The sequence below is a fragment of the Sinohyriopsis cumingii genome, chromosome 1 (genome assembly GCF_028554795.1).
Source record: "Sinohyriopsis cumingii isolate HCF-2022 chromosome 1, ASM2855479v2, whole genome shotgun sequence".
Classification (NCBI taxonomy): domain Eukaryota; kingdom Metazoa; phylum Mollusca; class Bivalvia; order Unionida; family Unionidae; genus Sinohyriopsis; species Sinohyriopsis cumingii.
In genome coordinates, this window is record NC_142961.1 from 134,050,341 (window position 1) to 134,076,138 (window position 25,798).

General features: G+C 35.0%; 1 protein-coding gene and 1 long non-coding RNA gene across 5 annotated transcripts in view; one reads left to right on the top strand and one right to left on the bottom strand.

The window, feature by feature from the left end:
- LOC149807888 (protein phosphatase EYA1-like) overlaps nt 1-25,798 on the bottom strand; it is a 365,190-nt gene that overhangs the window by 228,859 nt on the left and 110,533 nt on the right. The gene's annotated exons all lie outside the window — the stretch shown is intronic.
- On the top strand, nt 6,113-13,890 carry LOC149807891 (uncharacterized). Its single transcript, XR_016418030.1, has 2 exons — nt 6,113-6,555; nt 13,483-13,890. It is a non-coding gene; the product is annotated as an uncharacterized LOC149807891 (long non-coding RNA).

Genomic DNA, 25,798 nt, shown 5'->3' on the forward strand with positions numbered 1-25,798 from the left:
AAAGTACTGCATAATGTGTTGCTTCTTTACTATGGTAACAATCTCAATTCTGTTTTCTACCTGCTCTGAATCAAAGAATGGAATGTCTACCCCTTGAAGTGCAGTAAGGCACATCCACTGGGATAAGATAGAATTTTTTGTCACAGCAAGTTTGAAATGGGATGTACACATCCGCTTAGTAAAGGAATTTTTAAAAAAATCTTTCTACAATATATATAAAGAAATACATCAAAGACTTTTTCTTACAACCATTAGCTATAAGGTGTAAACATATCAAGATTACAGCCACATATGAAAAAAGATATATATATATATATATATATATATATATATATATATATATATATATATCTCCAATCTTAAGCCCTGGGAATGTACTTTGTATATTCCTTTCAGAGAAGGGAGGGGGTTAATCATTGGTGAATTGTTAGATCAATGAAAATTTTTTCTACAAGATGATAGGCTTATGATGAGAGAATGGATGAATGAGAGAATCAGGCCCTTCTCCCAATCAAAACACCACAAAGTCAAAATCTTGACCTTTTAGTCTATTTGTATATGCCTGATATTTGGTGTAAGTGGTCCTGAGTTGGATCCTTGGTGGCAACTATGTATCATTCTTCCCTGCCATTAGATTGAGTGCTATGAACAAGTCTTCAATGATCAAAGGCAATGAGATGATATCAGCCCAATCTTGCCCAGTTGTAGAGGCATGTTTGTCTTGAAACATATCCAAATTTTTTGACTGGATTTTTCACAAGGAATCTTTGGTACATGGTTTAAATTGCAATTTTAAAATCTCTCCCTCAATGAGGTTTGTACTTTTTGTTGTGCATATGATTAACTTGGACAGTATTTGTATTTTTGTAATGGACTGAGACATTGCAAAGGTTGATTTAAAAAAAAAATACTTATCAAAACTTCACAAATATTTCCACTTTCAATAAAATGCTTAAAGTCTTCATCATGAGAATTCTATATATTAAGACAGCAGTAATATTCAAGTGTTCGTCATGAGAATTCTATATATTAAGACAGCAGTAATATTCAAGTGTTCGTCATGAGAATTCTATATATTAAGACAGCAGTAATATTCAAGTGTTCGTCATGAGAATTCTATATATTAAGACAGCAGTAATATTCAAGTGTTTGTCATGAGAATTCTATATATTAAGACAGCAGTAATATTCAAGTGTTGGTCATGAGAATTCTATATATTAAGACAGCAGTAATATTCAAGTGTTTGTCATGAGAATTCTATATATTAAGACAGCAGTAATATTTAAGTGTTTGTCATGAGAATTCTATATATTAAGACAGCAGTAATATTCAAGTGTTTGTCATGAGAATTCTATATATTAAGACAGCAGTAATATACAAGTGTTCGTCATGAGAATTCTATATATTAAGACAGTAGTAATATTCAAGTGTTTGTCATGAGAATTCTATATATTAAGACAGCAGTAATATTCAAGTGTTCATCATGAGAATTCTATATATTAAGACAGCAGTAATATTCAAGTGTTCGTCATGAGAATTCTATATTAAGACAGCAGTAATAATAATCCCAAAAAATATGAAGACAATAAATACAATTCAAACATTTATGGTGGACAAGTTAGGAACAAACAAATCTATGAACAACAAAACAAATCAAATTAAAGACCGATTTTCAAAAGGATCTTCCATCTGACAATACAAAATATATATCAAATGAATAACTTATTCTGAGATAGCTTCCAGTTCTGGGCCAAGAGTCATAAGAATTATTCTGCTTAAGTAGAGAGGAACTCAAAGAGATCTGCAAGACAGGGGTAATACTGGCAAGTGATAAAACAAAAGAATCTCCCTGAAGCAAAGCTTACAGGAACAGAAGTATCTCTTTGTTGGCCATGTCTGAGGCTAACCCCGCCTGACCCCCATTTTCTTCTGATTGTGTGATTTACATCATTCACATCAGCAACATAGGGAAAATCCATCAAGCAGATATGCCAGCATTTTTCTTGTATTTAATCTGTCACTGCTGATTTGGACTGAGTGATGGGGCCCTGTTTCTACTGTAGATTACATCCTTCTGACATGATGCAGCCTGTGTCTTGCATTTGCTCTTTAGCACCTCCTACAATAGGCAGCAAAGCTGCTGACAGGCACAACACAGGCTAGCCACCAATAATGGCTTTACCAAACTGATGAATACTGAATTCTTTGACTAGTCATAATCCCTTTTCAATACCATTTAACTAATCAATTTTCACTATTCTCTCTACCCCCCCCCCCCCCGCCTCCCAAAAACCCCATTAACTCACCTGTCAAACAGATGACACTTTCATTTTAATAAAAAAAAATAAAAAAACTGCCGTCACAGGTCCAACATGGACTCCCAAATCTGTATTACACAATAGGAATTTCTCCAAAACACATAAATGATAAACCTGATGCATTGGCCAAGAGTGTCATCTGTCAATCAATTACTTCATAACAGATATTACAATGCACCAGCTGATAGTTTGATTGCCAACTAGGTGTGAATCACTGCAAAATCTGGTGGTCAGATAAAAACTTGCCCAACCAAGTACAAATCATAATTCTCTATATAACTTGAGCAAGCATGCAGGGCAAACAGAATTGACTATAAAACTTTACAACTTGTATAAATTAAACTCTTTACAACTTGAACAGTTTTCATTCAATTTTCATTAAAAGTTCACAATATACTTATAAATCTAGTTTCAATCCTGATGTGCCTCAACCATTCAGTGTCTACGATGTCTGCAGTTGGATTGGACTTAAAAGGGAGCACGGATGGTAATCATTAAACAAAAATTGCATTCAAGGAGAATTTTATTTATCATCCAGGTATTACTTGTAAACCAGTTAATCACATCCTTGAGTGAGCCAAACAGTGATTTCTGATTGCTTGAATGCCAGTCATGATGCAATAGTAAAATTATGGATTGCAACAAGGAATAATCTGATTAGAATCTGATCTCCACTGTCCTACATTGGATTTTAATCAGATTATAACAAAGAACAAGTGCTATGAGAGAGAGAGAGAGAGAGAGAGAGAGAGAGTGTGTGTGTGTGTGTGTGATTTTTAATATAGCTTTAACATTTCTTCAGTTACATTGCTACAATGTCTGCAGTGTGGCAGTTTACAGTGATGTCTAGCACTGTGGCATCATGCCACAGACATGTAACGTCATGTCCCACCCAGTCACGTTATCCTGACACCAGGCCAACCAGTCCTAACACAAACAGCTTAATGCTGAGCACCAAACGATGCAGCTGTTAGTATCATTTTTGTAAGTCTTTGGTATGATTTGGCTGGGGTCAAACCATGACCTTCTGCATCTGAGGCGAGTGCTCTATCCACTAGGCCACAAGAGCGGTCACAGAGAGAGAGAGAGAGAGAGAGAGAGAGAGAGAAAGAGCGTTTCTTCGAATGTGTCTATTCCATTGTTGGAGTTCCTGCCATATCATGGTAGATAATCGTATCATCAACTGTATGAAGGACAGCATTATATGTGCATACCAACAAAGTAATTCATTTTTAAAATCTGATATAAATAAATACAAAACATTGAATTCTGAACAACAGCAAGACAATTATTATTTCAACCAAGTTTTTTCTTTCTCTCCTTTTGTCTGTAATTCTTATAAAATGGAGGTCACTTCAGGTCTGCTGGTGAGTAGGTTGCAACTATATCTGTTGAGACCTTTGCATAAAGATCTCTGGTTGTTTTGCTTTTGAAAGAAAAAACTATTAAAGGAAGGAGGAAAAGAAAAGAACAAATGCTGTATATGCCAAAGTCTTGTACAAAATAAATCATGTCCATGGTGAAGCATGGCATCTGTGCATAGTACATAGATTCTAACAAACAAAAAAAAAAAAAACAACTGTTACTCAGCCTGGCAGTCCGTTTATACAGGAACCAGTGAACAGATGCATGGATTGTATGGTTCGTCTCAATATCTACTCCAGAAACTTCAAAAAGTTCAAAACACAGCTGCTCGGATCATCCTTAGAGTACCACGATCAGAGCACACCTCCCCCTGCTCTGTACCCTACACCGGCTATCCATTCGATCCAGAATCAAACACAAAATTTGTTCTCTGTGCCACATTTCACTGACGGACACCATTCCAACATACCTATCCGACCTCACCCATGTGTACACACCAGCAAGATACTTACACTCCTCTTCTGACACTCATATTCTCATTATGCCCACTATGAAAATGAAGTCATATGTACAACATTCTTTGGCATACCAGGGCCCATCAATGAGGAATGAATTGCCCAATGAACTTAGACACAAAAACAGTGATCCCATTCAAGAGCGCTCTTAAAACTCGCCTTTATCTATGGCAAGAACAAACTTAAAGATTTAATAATGTTTCCTGCCTTCAATATTTTCAGCATATTTTCTGTTTTCTAATTTTATGGTGTTTTTTTTTTGTAATCATGTCTTTGTGTGTTGTCCAATGTTGTAAAGCACTTAGAGCTTCTAAAGATTAGGCACTATACAAAGTCCTCATTATTATTATTATTGTTACTATTATTGTTGCTGTTGTTGTTGTTTAACACAGGAATCCAACCTGTGCAAATATGAATCGATTGTATAATACAGGAATTCAACCAGTGTAAAGATGAATCGATTGTATAATACGGGAATTCAACGTGTGTACAAATGCATGGATTATACAATACAGGAATTCAACATGTACACAGATGCATGGATTATACAATACAGGCATTCAACCAATGTACAGATGCATCATTTGCATGAAAGGTGTGTGCACTTGACTTGCTGACTAGAATTTTCAACCTGACCACTTGGTCTTAATTTTGTCAATGCATTATTTCAGTCGGTTTCAGTTTATTACGCTACACTAGCTACAGTCATTTTGGGTTTGTTCAGTAAACAGGCTGCTACTTTCAACATCAAAAACTCAAATCAACTTGCCATGCTTACATCCCATCTAATTTCCAAACAAAATACAGCATGCACTAGACAAAGGGGCACTGTGCAATCAAGTAAGTATGCAGGGAAGGCAACTAATGGGATTTTCATTATGTGATCATGAAAAAAAGCATTACAGAAACAATATTTATACCTAAATATGTCTTTTTCTCTTGAAAAAAAATATAATAAATATAACAAGCCCGCAGCTGTATGTCAAGCACATGATCTAAACACTGCTATTAAACCTGAATGTTATTGTGAGGAAACATGTTTCTTCTCTGAGTCACGATGACTGTGAACTTTAAATTTGTAATACTAAATTCTATATGCTTCTTTCCTACATCAAGTGCAAGCCATCCACAATGTGGTCCAGCACTAATGTTACTGGGCCGAAATCAACCTGACCTTGACCTTTGATCTTTTAAGGCCTAATATTAACAGTCTTCTCTCTTGTCACAACTACAATCCATCCACAAAGTCTGTTAACTGTAGATGGTAGAGAACTCAGTTATTAAGCAGAAACCATATTTCTTCCCCTTCTAGTCACATATTTCCTTTTAGGCTTAAGCTGATGTGCCATAAACGTTTTTTTGTGTGATCACAGTGACTTTGACCTTTGAATGTTTGTCCCCAGGTCAATAAGGCTCTTCCTTACTTATTTTTAGGAATACAGTTTCCTGATATCAAAAACTAAATCTATTGATAATGACTGGGAATAAGGTTTTCTGATACCAAAAACTGAATCCATTGATACATGACCAGGAATAAGGTTTTCTGATACAAAAAACTGAATCCATTGATACACGACCAGGAATGAGGTTTTCTGATACAAAAAACTGAATCCATTGATACATGACCAGGATTGAGGTTTTCAGATATAAAAACTGAAACCGTTGATACATGACCAGGAATATAGTTTTCTGATACAAACAACTAAATCTACTGAAACATGACCAACAATACAGTTTTATGTTGTCATTTATAAGTGTCTAATAAAAGAGAGAGCCAAGTTTCCAAGGAAAGGAAGAATTACTGTTATTTTAAAGCCAAAAAAATTAGCTTCACCCATCAATCACTGTGAAAGAAATTTGCACCTGGATGCTATCTTCAACTATGTGGAGAAGGTGGAGATGAAGGAAGTTTGAACACATGTTACAAATGCTACCATATTTACAAATGTGTAGGTCATGCCCTAGTGCAAATATCTGGATACCTTACATGATGTGCCTCATTATATAAATTTACTGTATACTGTAAGCTGTAAAGGAAAGCCATATAGGCTGTCCAGGATGCAAATTCCTCTGCCTATATGAAGAAGCAACAGAAGAAAGCATTATAACTACCATGTGTAAAGTTCTTATTCAATCTGGGGGCATAAATCAGCCGAATTTTGTCATAAAATGTTGAAAACCAATTTGTATTCCTTAATGTAAAGCCTGTACCAAATTTTGGTTTCACTCCATGGATTTCTTCAAAAGTTATTGAGCAGAAACTTAATTCCTGACAAATATACAGGATGTGACACTGTGGGACCAAAAAGAAGGGATGGACAGACACGAGACAGTTTCTGCTTTCTCCACAGAATATGGTGAGGTTCCTAATTAGACAATGTTTTTACCTTGCACACAAAAAAGCACAGCATGTATGTGTGTAATATCATTCTACTGCACATCAGCACAGTAGTAGCTATAATATGCCAACCAAATATGAAGGTTTTTTTTATTATAAAGCAATGACATGGATCATAATGTCCCCTTTATATTTGTGTCACCTTATCAGACCCATGCTAACTGTCCACTTCAAGGAGGGGGATCAAGATACTGTCCTTATTAGCATGTGGTCTTTGTTTACTGGGTAAAATATTTTGATAGTTACAGGATACTTTTCAAACAGAGGTTTTGTTCACAACTTGCCCTTTTATGCAGGTGGTCAGTACAGCAGCCCTAACAATAACTTTAATCCACCATGATGAAAGGACTTGAGAAACTTTAAATCCTTTATTTGATGTCAGCATACATAATTTACTTTCACAATCAAGATTCACGATTTTCTTCATTTTACATTTTTTTTTTGTTTACCTGTAATGTTATAAACTACAATAAATCACATTTTATTATTAATTTTTCAAATTCAATGAATTCAGCTTATTTTCACCACTAAACAGACATTATATATATATATATATATATATATATATATATATATATATATATATATATATATTCTGAGTCATGTGCAAGTTGGATCATCTACAAAGCTGCAAAGATGCTAATCTGCCATTGCATCATGTGCCAGCAAATATGGGTTCTATGTGGTTTGTAACGAGCAATTGAAAGAAAAAACATCACAGACACTGATCTGCTGGCACATTATGAGACAGAAGACAAAGTTAGACCAGACTTACAAGTGAGTACAGATGGTACGTAATGTATCTTCAAGCATGTATACTGCTCATAGTGTGGCAACATCAGGATTTGTCCAACAAAACAGGTCCACTGTCATACTTGTTTATAAGACGAGTTCAACTGCAAAACTGCACAGACCCAGATTTGCCATCTCATAATGCAACGGCAGATCTGGGTCTGTGCAGTTTGTTACGAGTGATCAGTAGAACAAACAGCATAGACCTTGATCTGCAGGCTCATTATGCTAAGGCAGATCAGTATCTTTGCTGTTTGCTGTTTGATCTGACTTATAAGCTAGTACAGATGGTATACCCTGAGAATGCAATAATCAAATAACTAGCAGTTTAGCTTCATTATTTTTGGAGCATTTTTTAAGGTAGTTAATTTGTGGTACTACTTCTTGGAAATACATATATTGTATGACTGTGTTGCAATTAAATGTGAATAACATACTATAATGCACTAATTCTTGTTTTCTAACTCCAGTCACCAAACTGTTGCACTAATATGACATGATTTATAGTACTGTACATGTAATTTTATAATGTGCCTACACAACAGGTGTTATTGACAGTTTGAAATTATTGACAGAGCAACCATGGCTGACCCTAATTGGCCAGCATATTGCTGACTTTTATAAAACCTCAAATCCTTTGTCCACAAAAATCAAGAATTTTCCTTTTTTTTTAAAAACACCCTGGAGGTTGAATCAGTTTTCCTAATTTGTTTCTGCTGAGTGTAATATTTTCATTGTTATAACGTAATTTATATTAACTGTATTACTTTAATGAACAACTGCTATTATGTGTTATCCACATATTAAATTTATAATGAACTGATATTCATATATTTAGTTGATCAGAACGATATCAATCTTATAGAATATAGAAATAAATCTTGTTTCTTTCTGATACTGTCAACTTTTGCCAATTTTTTGTTACTGGTGTCCACGAAAAATGCACAAACAATATTCTGCTTTATTTTAGCTTAGCCAGGACATCTTTAATGCATTTGGCCTCCAGGCACCTCATCATTTACTACTGTTTGGTGTGCATTATGGACACACATTATCTTGATTTGTTTAGGCAAGGCTCCCTAAAAGCTATTTTGTCCAAAAGACGTTTGTATTTATTGGCATGTATCAGAGACGTAGAGAAATTCTGTTGCTTGGAAGGGCTATATATGCTTTACGATGTTTTGTTTTTTAAAAAAAGAACAACATTTCTGGTTTGGTGTCAGACTAAACCTACTTAAAGGTGATTTGCCAAGTTCCTTTAGTTACTGGTAGTTATTATGGGTAATTAGGGTAAAGCAGATTGCCTAACGATACAACATCGCAGCCTACAAGGAAACTTCTAGGTTAATTTGTGACTTGGGAAATCATTTTATAAATGGAAATGGAAATGTTACCAAGTACACTTTTAGGAGAGAAAAAAGAAAATGTATATATATGCACGACGTCAAACCTGCTTCTACTAATAATACTTATAAAATGTTTTGCAAGCAAATTCAAGCTGATGCCATTATAATAAAGAAAATAACAATTCAATATAGTTTTTGATGAATAAATTCAAAGAAGTGTCCAAATTTTATGCAAATTTTTGTTTTGAATATTCCAAATAATTAGTAAACCTAAGGGGAGTTAACCCAATGTGTACATACTCCAATGGAGTTAATGCAGCAATGGCCCCAACAGGAATGAAAACCTCAAATATTAAATGTCTGCCATTATATGTTGATTGAACAGTGATTTCATATCACAAACAGAAAAGCTTTTATATATATATATATATATATATATATATATATATATATATATATATATATATATATATATATATATATATGTCACCTAATCCAAATTACAATTTTTTTTATTATAATGTAAGTGTCCACCATAAAAATCAAACTACCCATGGATGAATCCACCTTCACGAAAAAACATGATAAAAAACACCCAGATCTGAGGCAGGTTTACAGGGATGGATTAGATTGTAAACGTACCCAGTAGCTTTTGAGGTCATTTGAACACTGAGTCGGGTTCAATCACAGGACAACAGCATTTACACTCTCTACTGACTCAGATTTTTTGTAAAATAAATACATACTACTTACTGAAGCTTAAACAAGAAGGCTATGTCAAGCCAAGGATAAAGCACTGCTGTAAAACATGTGACTTTGACTCCAAGACCAAAAGGTTGAGAATGAATGATTTTCGTCATAGCTACATATGGCTAATGCCAAGTAGGAAAAAAATATATCAATCGATATAGGAATAGATGTAAACAAAAACTTCAAACCAAACCCATGAACTAATGTGGGCTCGATAACCTTCTTGAGATTTATGAGGTGGGGGTGGGGGGACAACAGGAAATAAGGAATCATCACATGCATGATGCTGTCTGGACACAGAATGGTCCATGTTCCTTACAGGAATTTCTCAGCTGGTCTGATGTGCTACAGGTTAAAAATGATTTGTAAGGATCAACAAAAAGTCCTTTTTATTCTAGTTTGATAATCGGATGTGGGAGGTTGTCAGTTTGAGCCCTGGCGGAGTCATACCAAAGATTTATAAAAATTTATCCACAAACATGGTTTGATAAGAATCCAGTCATACATGTTTAATAGTACTCACAAACTATTGCAGATAAACCAGAGCCAGGCCTCTGACCTTGAAATCAATGTCAGGAAGATGACAATCAAATTATTTATTGAACTGCATTTAATTAAAATGTCTGGTCAAAATAAACTTATATATGAAAGATTTGATCTTCAAACTGAATCACAGTAGTGAAACCATGCTGGTGAATCATTCTATACTGTTATCATTTAAGACAAGCTACATACTGTGAATGCACTTTTATTATCATGGTTATCTATTCTTGTGGTTTGACAGTAATTTGATTTCACTGGTATTCACATTTGTGGACTGGAGAAGGAAGTCCCATTATTTCCATAGAAGGATCATTTGTTTGAGTAGTCTTTATATTTTGCTTGCAACAACGATGAAATTCATTAAAATCGGTACCCAACAACAACAAAAAATGCGAATTCACAATATTGCAAAAGTGTTGAGATAAAACCTGATGCAACCACCCATTTATGAGGACAAGTATCAGTGACATCAAGAATTTCAAGATGGCCACTATGTCTGCCATGCTGAATGCCGGGTCAGTACAGCTTTTATTCAGGACCAAAAACATACTGAAAAAGTGTTTTAGTCATGTCAACATCTGTTCAGGAGTAGCCATAACAAGATTTTAAGTTGACCACCACTGCAACAATACTGGGAGGTCTGATTGGCACCATATTCATTAAAGAACAATGACCATAAATGTTTTCTCTTAAACAAAATGCCACTACCACCATTTGTTCTGGAGCAGCCATTACATGACTTTCAAAAAGGACTTCAAGGTAGCCATTTTGTAATTTCAGATTGGCACCATTCTCATAAAAGATGAACGCATATGGTAAGAAATGTCTCTATAACAATCACATGCTGATACAACTGTCTTTTGGTCTTTTTGAAAGGAGCAGTCAAAATAAGATCTTCAAGATAGTCAGAGGTGGTTATCTTGGAAGCCCACAGACCATTATAGTTCAAAACTAGGCTGGCTTGACTACACTGAAAACTTGGTAACTTTAACCAGTGCACATAAAGAGTATTATTACATGGTATGAACCTGCTTTTGTCCAAGAGACCTGAACAAGTCTGAAACAGGTGCCATCCCATATTTCACACTCAACTGGAAGCACAATTTCATGTGAAAGTTACTAACTCCAGTTTTTATTGTTAAGTGCATGTTTCACAGTGCTGTCTACCTGAACAAATTTGTCAAGCGGAAAAGAAAAGGAAAAGACTGAGGAATGAAAGGAGATTGCACACAATAGTATTTCTCCTGCAAAAAGCCCAAGGACATGGACTTGTAAATGTGATGAAAAGTGTGGGGTGGGCTTATCACTGGATAAGGCTTTTTTAAAACAGAAATTGGTCAATATTTTGCAGAAGTTGGGGACACGCAAATATCATTATGGCTACTTATAATCCTGTGTCGCCTTTATTTCTGTCTTGTATAGCTTATTTAAAATCTAAATTTACTCTCCACTATACAGCCAGGATTGTAGTGATGTACCATGAACCATATATATACATGCATGCACACATACATATGGCTAAGCTGTTGGACATCTGAGTTTAGGCAGCAGTGAGGAATGGGGTAGCACCTGTTAAGCTGTGTACAATTACAACCATTTCAATTCAATAAAATAAAAAAATAAAAAAAAAGTTAAAAAATAAATCAATAAAGAACTATATATCATATTTTGATTGTAAAAAAACTGGAAGGTGAGATCACTGCATCCACAAGAGATTTATATTTCTTGTATTAAAGAACAACAAAATGTATGCATCAGTATTAAAAAGTGTAGATATAATTGTGTGTGTTGTATATACAGAGACAGAGGTATTGTATTTTTTTTCTTTCTTTAATTTTCAATGCTTATTATGCATAAAAAATCAAACTCCTGGTTAGATCTGTGTTTTGTTTGTTCTTCCTGAAAATTTGAGCTTCCATGCCTGATACTTTATGTGGTTTAGAACTTGCACTTGATACAAAGATAATATATTATTAATAAACATCTTGAAATAGTGCTGTCATAGCTTCATCTGCCTCATCAGACACTTTGTTGAACAAAGTAACGAGAGTGTTGCTATGTGCCAGTTTCAGCTCTTAACAATCCTGTATGGTCTACAGAGGTGACTCAAAACTTTGAAACACCTTGACTGACAAATTGTTTTGGGCTTTTGACTATGCATTCAATGTTTTGTCACATCTCACCCATGAAAACTGGTTTAATCATTTGTTATACAAATATCTCAACTTTTTTCATTGGTTAAAATTCTTTATATTGATTGCCCAACTTTAACTTAATTTATGCTACTATGACAATACTGCATAGTGCTATGTCTTTCCTATGATGTCATTACATGTTAAATACTTAATTGATGCTAATTTACACAATCATACTTATTTTATTAGCTGTTTCTAACAACCAATTAACCTTGACTGGTACTTTGTATGTGTGAATGAAAAGCAAGAATCAGCAAGGAATTATGACTGACACTTGGGGCTACTGAACGCCTGAAATACAAAGATTTTCCATCCTGTTCTTGTTTTGTCAGTCATGGTGTTTGAAATCAGTTTTACAGTTGTGAAGTTAAATGTGTGTGTGTGTGTGTGTGATTTGGATTTTTATGTAGCTTTAACAATTTTTCAGTCATAACGCTATGATGTCTGCAGTGTGCCAGTTTATGGTGACATCTAGCTCTGAGGCATCATACCACAAACATGTAGCATCATGTCCCATCCAGTCACATTATACTGACACCAGCCCGACCAGTTCTAACACTAACCTCTTAATGCTGAGTGCCAAGCAATGAAGCTGTTAGTACCATTTTTGTAGGTCTTTGGTATGACTTGGCCGGTGATCAAACCCACGACCTCCCACATCCGAGGCAGACGTTCAAACCACAAAGCCACCGGATCGGTGAAGTTAAATGTAAGAAAAAGAATAAGGTTTAATTTCACAACTATGGGTTACTGGCAGTCGTTCAAAATATTGTCAAACTCTTGCATATATCTATGAATTCTGGGAGCTTAGTAACATTTTCCTGTTTCTGAAAACCTAAATCCCCAATGTCACCATTACGTGCAAAAAGTCGTATGCGCCAAATCATATCAATAATACCAAATCTTAAAAGATATTGTTTTGAAAAAAATCATTGGGTTCCATTAAAGCCAGACAATATCAATGTTTCATTACATTATGAACCATGAATTTCTCCCTCGAACTGAAAAACTTTGCCATTTTTCATGTGTATGAATTAACCTTATGTTGATTGGCAACATTCATGTGTGAACTGATATCAGTCAAAAGCTGGCACACAAGATTTGATGATCTCACCCTTGTAAACACGAGTAGCTAACACCACGCTATGTCGGATTGTCTTCTGCCCAAGTTTGCTTTCCATTGTATATTAAAGTGACCCAGCTGATTACCAATATTCACCCAAGTCTTATGTGTATTTAATAATGTTTTTTTCTTTTCAGATCCGCTTTAAAAAAGCAGGCCTGCCTATCTTCATTCCCTCTTGAATCTGTGTACCACATTCATATGTTGTTATTATGAGATTAGTTTCCAAGGGGTGGCAACTCTTGATTTCAAACTGAATATCTAAACAATGTTTAATCCTAACATTTTGATCAATTCAAAGAACAGTTTATGTCAAAAAAATCATTTCCCTCCTTTCAAACCTTAGTTAGATTTGAAGAATGGTGAAATTTATGATAAATGGTGGCATTGGGGATTTAAAACTTTACCTGTCCCTTGAGTGTCTGGCGCAGTGACATATTTCACAAAATATTTTCTTCCTTTTAAGCAAATTTTCAAGAAGAAACAGACATTTTGGTTTAAAGATCATGAAAATCAATTGAAAAATAAAGAAAATATAATAGTTATTTTTACCTTATTTTTCCATTTATTTTAAGCTTAATTGTGTCTTGCTTTCATTGTACTATTACAGCACTAGTATAATTTGGTGGCAACTTTCAAGGCCATTCAGAGACAAAGATAATGAGTATTTTAAATGTTCATGTGTTCTATTTCAGTACGTTTGAGAAAAAATATGTGCCATTAATCATCTGAAAGTGTCCAAAATTACAAGCAATTTACAAATTTGATCAGAATGTGAGAAACTGAAAATGTCACAAAAAATTTTTTTGTCTTGGTTATTGAATGCGCTACTTGCCGGAACTGTTTTTTGTGTGTTTTTTTTTCACAGTAGGTCCCATTAGGGACTTTCCAAGTGCAAAAGGTATATGCTGGTGATAGTGGTAGCGATCATGATGTCATTAAAAGCAATTACTGGCAGAGCTCACATGACATGATTAATGAACACCATTACAAAGAATGCCATGCCCTTTTACTATAAAATAATCATTGTCAAGTGAAAGTTTTTAACATAAACCCACAAAGAGAGACCAAAAGCTATTTAATAGAATTCACTTCACGGACTTTGAAGCTCCACTGGCTCAAATTTTTTCCTCTCCAGGAATTCCAGGTAAGACCACATCGTCTTTATAATAAGACCACACATTATTACTTAAGCAGTTGGGTAAGGTCTTGAAGTGTGGGAACATTGGATACTGTACTTAATACTTGGGGACTGAGCCACTGCCTGAATATCACTATATCTGTCTTTTTTTTAAAAAAATTTCTGAGACTTCTATCAGTGCTTTCAACTTCGATATAGATTTTGTCTGTGCATGTACACAATTAAGATTTTTTTTCTACCAGAATAAATTATATTCGGATACCCAGTGGGAATCCAATGACTAATGTAACTTCGGTACCCTACTTTACGGACATTTATCTGGATGAAAGGCAATGTATGTGCTAGGATGCAGATGCAGTCAAACTCATAGCTGGAGAACAAAACATAAGCAGGCACCTACTGTCAGCACTTTGTGTATGCTGCAGTAAGTGCACAAAGTGACTATTTAATAATTTCTGAGACTAAAACCATACATGGGAAATTCTGTACTTGGCCATGAAAATTAGTCTATATTTATTTAGTCTATATTTATGTTCATATGTAATATAAAGGTATTCTGTGCACACAATTCTGTGACTTACATCCAAATGCCATCTTGAAAATGTCATTACTTCTAATAAATGGATGGTCATACTTTCATGCAGTTTTCACCAAAAGAATGCTATTATACTGTATAATGCTACAATGCATAGGTAAGAGACTTGTCAGGGAACTGTCCACCTCACCGAAGCAATCTTCAGCTGTAGAGAAATGTAAAAGTGTCAAAGGTTATTCTTTCTTGCTATCCTCCGATTGTGATAAAACTGTTTAATACATTTAATGTTTTGGAATTTATTTAAAATATCTAGAAAGTCAGAACTAAGACACAAGATGCAGTTTTTGAGACTGGCTTAAGTTATAATGTAACATGAGGGATGCAAAGTAGTAAGAACTACTAAGAAAATCCTAATGAACTTCGTGAGCTTTGTTATGTATATCTGACTTAATTTATATCTGATTTAATTGTTTGTAAGTTAAAAAAATTTTTTTTTTTCATTTCATTATATGTCAAATTAATGTAGTCTGTTTACTAGGAACTCATACTTTTTCAAGAAAATAGTTTGATCTTGACTGTTCATTTTAGTAAACACATAAGGCTGACCTGGTTCCCGACTTTAATTCAAAATTACTAATAGCCATGTGAACAAGTTATTTTTAATTAATTTTTATTGTGAGAATAATAAGGTTGAGATCGTGGCTGTGTTGGCAACATAACCCTCGACTTGTAGTTTTTAGTGAAGTAAACAACTTTTAATCAAGGAGTAAAATGATTGGTTCTTATCAACAACATACAGGGGCTAAGTGATTTTTTTTTATATGTAAACAGGATCAAGTGACCCTTATCCAGGCATCTGTTTTACACATTATTCAGGTTTTAAACCATTGCTCAGAGAGATCTCAGTCTGGGCTTAGAAACACTTGATGTCAAGTCATTTCCCTCAGTTGTGGTCAGTTTTTGAGTTATATGTTAATCTTTTCTTTAGATTATTTGGATTCTAAAAGATTAATTTGTTTCTCTGAAAATATTTGTGTGCTCACACAGACTTCTTGAACAAAGACATTTCTTACAATTTTTATTCAGATTTCAAACACCAAATTATTCCTTGTTTTTCTACAAGGAACTGTAGACCACAAAACAATACAGGATACATCATACGTCATCACCTTCCACCTTGGATTCTTCATTGGGACTCGAACTTTAGATCATTAGAACATTACAATATTAGGACTTCTAAAATTTTATTCGTGGATTATTCTTAGATTATTTTTGGATTTGATTCTTAAAACCGCTAAGTTCTTATTTTTTCATTTTTACAGTACTTTTCCACATTTTTCAAAGCTTGTTGTTTTCATTCTTTCTTGTGTTGCTGTTTATTCAAGCCTAAACACGTAACAGCTTGATCAATGCATAAAGCATGCTGGAATTTAGCAATGTACATATTAGTGAGGATATTTTTATGTTAATTCTGGCCAAAGACAGGGATGTGTGCATATAATGGCAGAAGTGGGTATTAAGCTGAATACGGTACATCCACTTATCCAATGGCAGGCAAGACGACTCCATCGAAAGGGCTGATGCTGTACAGGGCAAAATGAATTTCCAGGAATCCAAGTTAAAAGACCATTTTATTTTCCTTCGAACTGTCAAGTGCTGAAACCATTTGTGATATTCTTCAGCAATAAGATTTTTAAATTAGCTATTATGGTACAAATATTGGATGACAGTTTGGCACCATTTTCATTGAGGACAAAGTTGGTGAAAACATCATGCCATACTCCATTAAGGCGGAGTAGTGACAACAAAATTTTACGACAGTTGTCATGGCAGCCATATTAGTTGTCCGAACAGCACGATTTTCATTTAGGACAAACTAGATGAGGGAATTAATTTGCGTGTAAAGTTTCAAGGCAATCCTCAAAGTAATTTCGGATGAATGGCATTAATAAGCTTGTGGTAACAGGCAGATGATGACAGATGACAGACGATGGATGGATGACACACAATATACCATCCTATAAGCTGTACTGGATTATGACCAGTAGAGCTAAAAATTGGAAGTATATTGAAAGCTGAGAGTCCTGGGCCAGAACATTTTAGAGGTTATGGCTCCATAATCACAAAACTACCAGAGCCCAAAAATTTGACTTTGACTCAAAACCCCAACCAAACATTTATATACAAATCTCACAATTTTGTTGAAATCTGGTATGTGTCTAGAGAAATAAATGACAAAACAACAATTTCTATTTTCCCTCCGGGTGGAGACCAAACAGTACAAAAGTTATGTAATTAAAATATTGGTTAATTCATGTGCTCAACCTTTTTTGTAACAACTGTGGGTCAATACAGAGATTCTGAAACGTAAAGTTCTGATACACACTGAATTTAATACAATATAATCTGTACTAGCTGTCCATAAGAGAGACATAGAGTTTGTCAAGATATGATAAATTCATACAAAATAAATTGTACATCCAGAGGGCTCTACGTTGGTTGATATGATCATAAAGTTAAGTAAAATTCTACCCATATAATTTAGATTTGAAACAAATATCAGAAGTGACTGGTTATATGATCTATATTTTACTGTACAGATATTAAAATGGACTGGTCACTTTTTCACTCATATACCTCTATGTATTATTGATATAAGCCATTAGAAAATAAACTTCAATCAATCAACCAATCAAATAAATAAAAACTTTTTAAAAAAGTAAGCTAAAAATTTTTTTTACTTTATTTGGAGATCCTTCCATAATTCTAAATTTCTTTTTAATGCTAATGATTGACTTTTGATGACATAATGAAGATAGGTAGAACAAAATAATTGGCAAGATCAAATAAGCCTGAGAACATGGCTGATGATGCAAATGTGAAATGTTTAAAAAGCAAACCACTTTAGGCATGATTTGTCACACAAATATTACCAAAGCTCTCACAATCTTTAGTTGGAAGCTTTCAACGGCTGTCTCAATATTTGACGTATGGTCCTAGGCTGGCTAAGTATTTTGACAAATGTTTACAAATCAGGACACTTGCCCAAAAAGTTAATCAATTTTTTTTAATAACAACACATCGTGAAACTTAAATATTTGTTCCTAAATATGGGAAAAAACACTCTCAAAACTTTTGTACCATTATCTGCCAACTCTGAAATGCAGATGAGTGATTTAGCTTCTATACCCACATGGAGGACCCGGTATATTTTTGGCCTCGACAGCCATTGTTTGCAAGACAACTTTGAAGAAGATGGAAAACTGGTTATGGACTTTCTTGAAAGTGTTCAAAGTTTCATAAATGTTTACACAAGCAGATTAAAGCCTGTCAAAAGGTGGATTTCTTTTAAGTCAACGTCACCTGCCCAATACCCTCACAAGGTTATTTCTCAGACTTAATTCTCTCTTCAAATGTTCCTGAATTTAAGAATTGTTTTTCTTCTTTGTGCCAGATAAAGAATTTCTTTTCTTCTTGGTGCCAGATAACGAACTGTTTTTCTTCTTGGTGACTGTTAAAGAATTGTTTTTCATCTTGGTGCCAGATAAAAAAACGTTTTTCTTCATCGTGCCAGATAAATTAACATGCCAACATTAAGGCAATTCGAAGCCAGGATGACCATATTTGATTTTCAAAAAAATCTGCCAACACAAACGTTTGCAGACAAATAATTGACCAAGATAAGGGCATGTGAAATTGTTTGGACATTTTAATACAATTTCTTTATTTAGTCATCTTAATAAACTTCCATCTATTTACAACTGATTTATTAGCCTACACAGAAAATATGCACAAAATCTAACAATAATGGCATAATGAAACGTATTAGTGTACGTGTGTCCATTTCATTCTTCTCATGGATACACATTTCGTGGTCTAGTGAAAATCATAGTCAGCACTTAAAATTCATTATATTGGTGAAGCATCCAATGTTTGCATGGAAGGGCCATTATTCACCAAGTCAATCAATTCACACTATATACACCATCTTAACTTAAGCATAACTGCAAACACCCAGATCTATCACCGCATAATGCACCATCAGATCTGGGTCTCTCTTTCTCTCCTAGGAGAACTCAATAAAACAAACAACACAGACCCTAACAGACCACTATATTATCTAGTGGCAGATCAGGGTCTATGGTATTAGCATTTGAACTTTACCGTTAATGAGGTATATATAATAGTTTTTGTCGCAATTCTCACTGATATCCACACAAAAATACTGCATTCACTGGGTAAAACATCTCTGCTCAGACAAATTTGTGGAAGTGCTAGTTCTGCCATAAAGCTGCAAAAGCTATAAAAACTGCAAAGTTTTCATTAAAAACCCACAAATGATGCCACACTGACATATCTGAACTATTAGATACAATTATTATAAATATTTAAGACTGTACCCCATAACTTCTGTTTCCAAATTTTGTCACATCTCTCAAAACAAATTATCTCCACCCTGACATGTTTTACAGTCAGTCCAATTCATTTAACCTGCACCTATCATATTTCCCATCATCCATCACACTGATAAAATCTTCTTTCTAACAACCTGTCTGTCTTCTTTGATGATGTAGAGGTGTATTCTTTGACCAAAAAATGTAAAGTTCTTAAATTTTAAAGAACTGTATCCATCTTGATCCACTGTTTCTCTATGAAAACCTGAATATATAATTTCAAGGGGGTTACTTTTTTTATTCCTTTGAGACAAATTTTTAAAAAAAAATCAACAGAGTACATTAAAATACCAACAAACTGAACATATTCTTATTCAAGCCAATTCAATTATATTCTACAAACATGAATCAGAACATCTGTATGACAATGAACCTGAACAAATTTTGCTTCTTTTCTTCATTAAACTAACGGTAATTAATCATTTGGCTTCAATAAAAAAATTTATCAGAAGACCAGCAGAGAGACTCTATGGAGAAATCACCCTTGCTTCTGAAGTATGTATGATGAATGGAAATAGGACCCATTCAGAAGGATGATAAATTTTTGAAAACAATTTTATTTGGGCTTCCTCCTACCACATAATGATAAGATGGAAGATAACATCCACGAAGCTCAGCAATTGTGTCAAATCAGTAAAACTAATGAAATTGTTGACATTTTAATTAGTCAGATTCACCCACTGGGGCTACCCATAAAAGCACAGAAAGAATACCATCTATCCATCAATGTCACCTTTATTTTTAAACATTCAAAATGAGATGAGAATATTCCTGTCCAATTAACAGAACATAGATATTGTACATAGAACTAAAAACACACTTCAGTTTTTAAAAACAGTCAAATCAATGATCAGTTTTGAAAAACTATTGGTGTCATCGTTAGTTTCCCACAAAATATTGATGACCACCCCACTCACTGAAAATACCCTGAGAGCCCCGACTCTGGAATTTCATTGTATCGAAAGGAACATAGTTTACAAAAGCTAATTCAAGAGTCTAAAGTGGAGAACATAGTTGCCAAGAGCTAATTCAATGCGGAGACTGATTCGTTTACCTAAAAAAAAATAAAATCCTGTAACCTCTTGAAGCATAAGTTATGGATATACACAACAGCTTTCAAAATATTATGTTTCTTCTTTCTTCATCTTTCCAACATTTGTCCTCCCAAATTATTTATTTCTAAATGGTCCAATTTTAGCACCTATTTTCTTTCTCCAAAATGTTGTTTCAATTTGGGTTTGTCCCCCTGCAGGATAGGGGATATAAGTTAAACCCAATGTGCACACCTCACCCCAAGAATGTCCTAAGAGGCAACCAATAGAGAGAACTCCTTTTAACCTGGGATTGTGTCCCATGATAATGTCAGTGTATCCCTTAGGAATGAAAGACTGCGAGTCAAAATCCCCTTGGTATCAGAATTGGAAGTCATACTGAGCATAAAACAAACTTTGGCATCAAAAGTGAGGGTCAAATTAAAATTTTAGGTGTCCCTGAAGCACAAATGAGGGTAAAGGGAAACAGTGAATGTTCATGTTTACAAGGTCTAAAAGAATTAGGGTTTTATATAAAATATTTGACTTTGTATTTTTTTAAAAGAATTTCAGCAGTACCATATTTTGCCTTTATTATTCTAAATGCCTTTTCTGGAGTTGCATAAATTCACATTATATCTATATCTATCTATCTATATATATATATCTATATCTATATATATATATATATATATATATATATATATATATATATATCCTGGGTACTGATGTGTCATTAAACCCTATATATACATGTATATTTTGAGTTTGGAAACAGAAGTCTGTATCAAGGATCGTATCATATTAATCTAAGGACAATGTTATGTCTTATAAGCATGTATTAGAACATTCCTACATATAATGAAGAGTTGTGGGTTCATTTTCTTCAGCCATCTTACATATTTCACCAGTTAAATAAAGAACAATATTGGGTTCCTTGAGTATCCTTTACAGACTGGTTTCACTGTAAACTGAACATCAACTGAAATACAGTCCAACTTCCATTCATGGTAGACTATCCATAATCAGTAACCTTTCATATCCAACCACACTATTTTTTTGGTCATTTTTTCGCCCTAAACATATCAACAGTTTACCTCCCTTTACTAGTTTCTCTCTATGGGCACAGGGATGTAGAATAGACCTAAAGCTCCCTCCTGTATGTCACCTAATGGAGACAAGCGATGTCATGGCACAAAGGTTAGCATGCCAAAATTGCAACCAAAGATTGGAGATTCAAATCCTACCACGTGGTCAGTCTGGATAAGATACTGTGATGTGTCCTTGGGCAAGGCACTTCATTCCCATAGCCTTGGAACTAACCTATTTGTGCTGCCCTGCCATGAAACACCAAGCTACACCAAACCGTTACCAGTTACCCATATTCAACAGCCAACTACTGTCATATGGCTTCTTGGGGTTGTTTAATGATCGCACATTATGTAAAAATTTCTGTAATTTTAACTTAATTCTTAGGATATATCAGTCTGTGTGGGGCTTAATGATTGCACATTATGTAAATAATTACTGTAATTTCACCTTAATTCTAGGATATATCAGCCTGTGTGGGGCTTAATGATTGCACACTATGTTGTTGTTGCTGTTGTAGGGTTTAACGCCATTTTTCAGCACAAGATAGGCCATACATGGCGGCCAGTATTAATGGTGGAGGAAGAACCCGGGAAAACCCCCGGAAAGAACCACTGACCCACGAAAGCTACTGGCAAGCTTTCTCACATACCCACATTGGCCTGAATCAGAAACTCGAACCCATGCAGACAGAGGTGAGATAGCAGTGATCCAAAACAGAGAGCGCGTTAGACCACTTGGGGCCCCTGCACACTATGTAAAAATTACTGTAATTTCACCTTAATTCTAGGCTCGGCTAGCATGGGTACATGGGAAAGCCTGCCAGTAGCTTCTCATGGGTCTGTGGTTCTTCCCTGGGTTTCCTAGGGCTCTTCCTCCACCAGTTATACTGGCTGCCATGTATAGCCTATCTTTTGCTGAAAAATGGCATTAAGCCCAAGAACAACAACAGCAACAACAAACCTTAATTCTAGGATATATCAGTCTGTGTGGGGCTTGATGATGGCACATTATGTAAAAATATCTGTAATTTCACCTTAATTCCAGGATATATCAGTCTGTGTGGGGCTTGATGATTGCACACTATGTAAAAATTACTGTAATTTCACCTTAATTCCAGGATATATCAGTCTGTGTGGGGTTTAATGATTGCACAGTATGTAAAAATTACTGTAACTTCACCTTAATTTTAGGAATGAAGAATGGGAAAGGCAGAAAAAAAGAGTGGGAAATACAAATGCAGAGAGAGAAAAAGAGAAAAGAGAAATGCAAATGCAGAGATTGGAAAGGGAAATAAAGATAGATTAAAAGAATTAGAACAGGCAGGTGGAGCACACTCCCCCTCCCCACTTACAAATAAGTTAAGTTTTTGATGTAACCAGAAATAAAAGGTTAGTACCACCATTTCAAGAACCATCCACACAGATATTTTCAAGAGGGACATAGTGGTCAGCCATACTGGTTATCAGATCGGCACCATTTCATTGAAGACCAACTGGACATCGCATGAAGACTTCAGGTGGAAAACCCCACATCAATATGACATTCTGCTCAGGCAGAGTTGTCATAAGATTTTCAAGATGGCTGCCATGGTTGCCATACTGGATGTCATATCAGCACCATTTTTAATCAGAATCAGCTAGACACCATAGTCTTTTATTGAAAACCCCATGTCAGAGTGGTACTATTTCCATATATGGGAACAAGACATCATTAGAAGTCTTCTAGTAAAAAAAACATGATGACATGACCATACACTCAGGAATAGAGATATCATTTTTAAGATGGTGACACAACCATTCAATATTTTCATCTGGGACCAACTAGACTATCAGATGTGTAAAGCTTCTTGGCAATCCTCCAAGTAGCTTTGGAGGAGTAGCAATAACTGTAGCAATAACAAACTTGTCCTAATGATAGACAATGGAAAACAGACCACATATCATCCCATACGCTCTTCTGGTCTGTTGTTGTTGTTATAGAGTTTAATGCCATTTTTCAGCACAAGATAGGCTATACATGGTGGCCAGTATTAATGGTGGAGGAAGAACCCGGGAAAACCGCGGAAAGAACAACCGACCCACGAGAAGCCACCAGCAAGCTTTCTCACATATCCACATTGGCCGTCTTCTGGTCTGTGTCTACCACAGATCTACCCATAAGCTCTTCTGGTCTGTGTCTACCACAGATCATCCCATAAGCTCTTCTGGTCTGTGTCTACCACAGATCATCCCATAAGCTCTTCTGGTCTGTGTCTACCACAGATCATCCCAAAAGCTCTTCTGGTCTGTGTCTACTATAGATCTACCCAGAAGCTCTTCTGGTCTGTGTCTACCACAGATCATCCCATAAGCTCTTCTGGTCTGTGTCTACCACAGATCTACCCATAAGCTCTTCTGGTCTCTGTCTACCACAGATCTACCCATAAGCCCTTCTGGTCTGTGACTACCACAGATTATCCCATAAGCTCTTCTGGTCTGTGTCTACCACAGATCATCCCATAGCTCTTCTGGTCTGTGTCTACCACAGATAATCCCATAAGCCAGTGCTGTCCAACCTGTGGCCCGTGGGCTGATTTTAAATGGCCCACCAGAGCTCGAGCAGCTATATTGTCGGCTTCAAGAAAAACATTTTTCAGTGGCCCATGGTGTCAAAAAGGTTAGACAGCACTGCCATAAGCTCTTCTGGTCTGTGACCAATAACATTATTGTATGTAGCAGTTTAGATCTAAGTCGGTGAGTATTCTATCAATTCAAGTTCAACTGCAATGAATAAGCAATGAAACTGGCATTGCAAAACACCCAACAAAAGCATTCTTAATATTTTCTATGAACTCTTACAAACACTAAAGAATGTGAAGTAAACACTCTGAAGCAGAAAACAATCCCTTTATTGTTCATGCAACAATTCCATTTATTGTCATTATTTCACTCCCATATAAGCATCTGATTCATTCATCATCAATTCTGTAAGAACTTCCAAAATACGATAAATAACTCTCAGCATAAAATATTACTTGATGTGTGTTCCAATTATGAAAGTTAGCCACATGACAGTAAAGAAAAAAATCAAGAAACTTGCTTGCAGAATTATAATTTAGTTTCTTCTGCAATACTGATTGTAGCAGATGCCAGATATGTGTGTGAATGTGTGAAAGCATGCAGGGGGGATAATTTTATCAGGGAAGCATTTTAACAAGCTTATGATGGTGACTGGGTCCCTTGATAAAACCATGCTACACAGGGGTAACAATAAACAAAACATGTATGGTGGGGATTATAATTGGGCTCTGTTAGGACTGATGCTACTAACAGATTTGTAGAAAGCAAGATAAGACTTTGTCAAAATATACAAAGCCTGGTGAAGAGAGATGATGGCTGGCAACAACTAAGGAATCTGAAGGGGGGTAAAAGACAATACAAATTTCATTCATGTACAATGGTACATACCTGCATGGTTTATGCTAACATACAGCAGGTGTTTTTTGTAGACATGGATTTTAGCAAAAACATGAAACCAGTCAGTTTTAATTTTGGGTCAGTTATATTTCATTTAAAGAGGATATACTAATTATGGTTGTAAATTCTGATAGGAATTATTTTCACAAATCTCATTTTGAAACTACAAAGGTGCTAGAAATACATACATTGCTAAAACATGACACTTCCAGGTACATGTATATGGTACTTTTTCTCAATCCCAACTATATACATGGTACCTTTTCTTCATCCTGGCTGACAGGAATATACAGGAATATACATGTAGTATGTTTCTCAATCTCTGATGAAGAATATTCAAGAATGAAATCCCAACCTGCTGCTCTGCCTGACACAAATGTTTTCATTTTCAAATTACCTTGGCTTGAATTAAACTGCATTTCTTAAAAGCATTTGTTTGCAAGCTGTGAAAAAAATCAACTGCCCAAATTACCAATATATGAAAAGATGCTTTCAAGGAAACAAGACATTTATGTCTCATCAATTTCAAGTGTCAGTTTCACTCAATATGATGTTCAACCAATCAGCACAAGCTTGGTCAATTTCTGCTGTCCTTGATTCAACTCCAAAATACCAAAAGAAAGAATAGGTAAAGATATTTTGTATTAAACACATGGCTAATATTTCCATCTTGTGCAAATAATGATCATATATATATATATATATATATATATATATATATATATATATATATATATATATAAAA